This window comes from Trachemys scripta, chromosome 14, assembly GCF_013100865.1.
Source record: "Trachemys scripta elegans isolate TJP31775 chromosome 14, CAS_Tse_1.0, whole genome shotgun sequence".
In the NCBI taxonomy this organism is placed as follows: Eukaryota; Metazoa; Chordata; order Testudines; family Emydidae; genus Trachemys; species Trachemys scripta.
Window position 1 is genome coordinate 33,705,689 of NC_048311.1, and position 1,468 is coordinate 33,707,156.

Consider the following 1,468-nt stretch of genomic DNA (forward strand, 5'->3'; position numbering starts at 1 on the left):
CCTATAGATTAGGGACATCCATTGGGGAACACTTTAGCCTCTAGTTCCTATACCTGGACCTTGAGTAGCACATAGCATCTCTGACAAGCATAACTCTCTCCCTGGGGTCTCTGGATGGGGTCTCTGAGGAAATCAGTCCAAGAAGAGCAACATCAAGATCTCACATTGGAGCAGTGTGAGGAAGGAACTGGGGATAGGTGGAGAAGGCAGAGACATTCACATCATTGCCTTGCTTGGGGAAAGTCCTTTTCTTGCTATTCTCGTATTCCCAGAGTGCCGAGGAGCCCTGGGCGTGACCAGGTGTTGTACAGCCCAGCCAGTCTCTGCCCCACACCGTTTACAATCGGAGTAGAAGGCAAGAGACAGATGGCTACAGGCGGGACTACAAGGAGAACATCTTAGTCAGCAGGAGAGCAAATGGTCTTGTCTGGCTTCCTCCTTCGGAGGTCCGAGGAGGGGGAAGGGATGGTTCCCATGCAGCCCCAGGCCAGAGCTACCCATGTCCAGGAGAAAGGAGGCCCAGGCAGCCGGGAACCAGCCGCTGAGAACCACCGCCCCTGGCCGGCTGGCTCCGCGCGTGGGCTGCCGCCCGCCCAGGCGGGGCCCTGAGGGGCAGGAAGCTCCGGGCAGCCCCGACGGGAGGGCGTGTCCGAGCCGGAGCCGCCTGCCCGCACCTCGCCCCGGGAGCGCAGAGCCAGGCGGGGGCTCCCTGCAGGGGACGAGCCCACGGGTCCCGCGTGGCCCGTGGGGAGGGTCCCGGCGGCCGAGGTAAGCGGGGGGCGGTCCCGGGAGCCGCGGGGGGGGGGTGTGTGTCTCTCCCCCCTGCCCAGGCGCGGTCCGAGGCTCGCGGGGGCTCGGCTCGGCTCGGCTCCCTGCCTGCGCCGCGGGCCCGGGGGCGGGAGCAGGTGCAGCGGCACGTGTGGCCTGCGCCGCCCCCTCGGCTCCGGCTCCGCTCCGCTCCGCTCCCCTCCCCGGCGGCTGGGGGCGGGCGGCTCGGGCGCAGCCGCGTGCGCCGGGACCCAGCGCAGCGCAGCGCAGCCGGAGGTGGGCGCAGAGCCGCGCGGAGCCGCCGCCTCCCTCGCCAGGCACCGACCCGCCGCCGCCCCGGTCGCTGCTGCCCGGGAGATGCCGCTCGGCGCGCGGGGACCTGGGGCTCCGCTGCGCACCGGCCCCCGCCGCAGGGACCCGTGAGCACGTGAGTGACCCCAGGCCGGGGCTGGCGCCGCGGGGAGCAGCGGGACTAACGGGCAACCTGCTCGTGCTGCGAGGTGCGGGCCTGGGGGGCAGGGCGTGGGCGTGGGAGGGATGCCCGGATGGGGGCAGGGTATGGGGGTGCCAACTGGGGGTGGTTGGAGGGGATGCCGGGGGGCAGGGTATGAGGGTAGGAGGGGATGCTGGGGGGGGGCAGGGTTTGGGGGTGCCAGACAGGAGGGGGGGAAGGGCTGCCAGCGGGGGTGGTGGGAGGGGC

The 1,468-nt window shown here is 70.4% G+C and overlaps 1 protein-coding gene across 3 annotated transcripts in view; it reads left to right on the top strand.

Annotated features, from left to right (window-relative positions):
• Positions 1-1,055: 1,055 nt before the first annotated feature.
• The window catches only part of RBFOX3 (RNA binding fox-1 homolog 3), a 338,241-nt gene continuing 337,828 nt past the window's right edge, over positions 1,056-1,468 (top strand). For all 3 annotated transcript variants that reach the window (XM_034790151.1, XM_034790152.1, XM_034790154.1), the window contains exon 1: positions 1,056-1,195. The gene's annotated coding sequence lies outside the window, so the exon portion shown is untranslated. The remainder of the gene's footprint in view (positions 1,196-1,468) is intronic.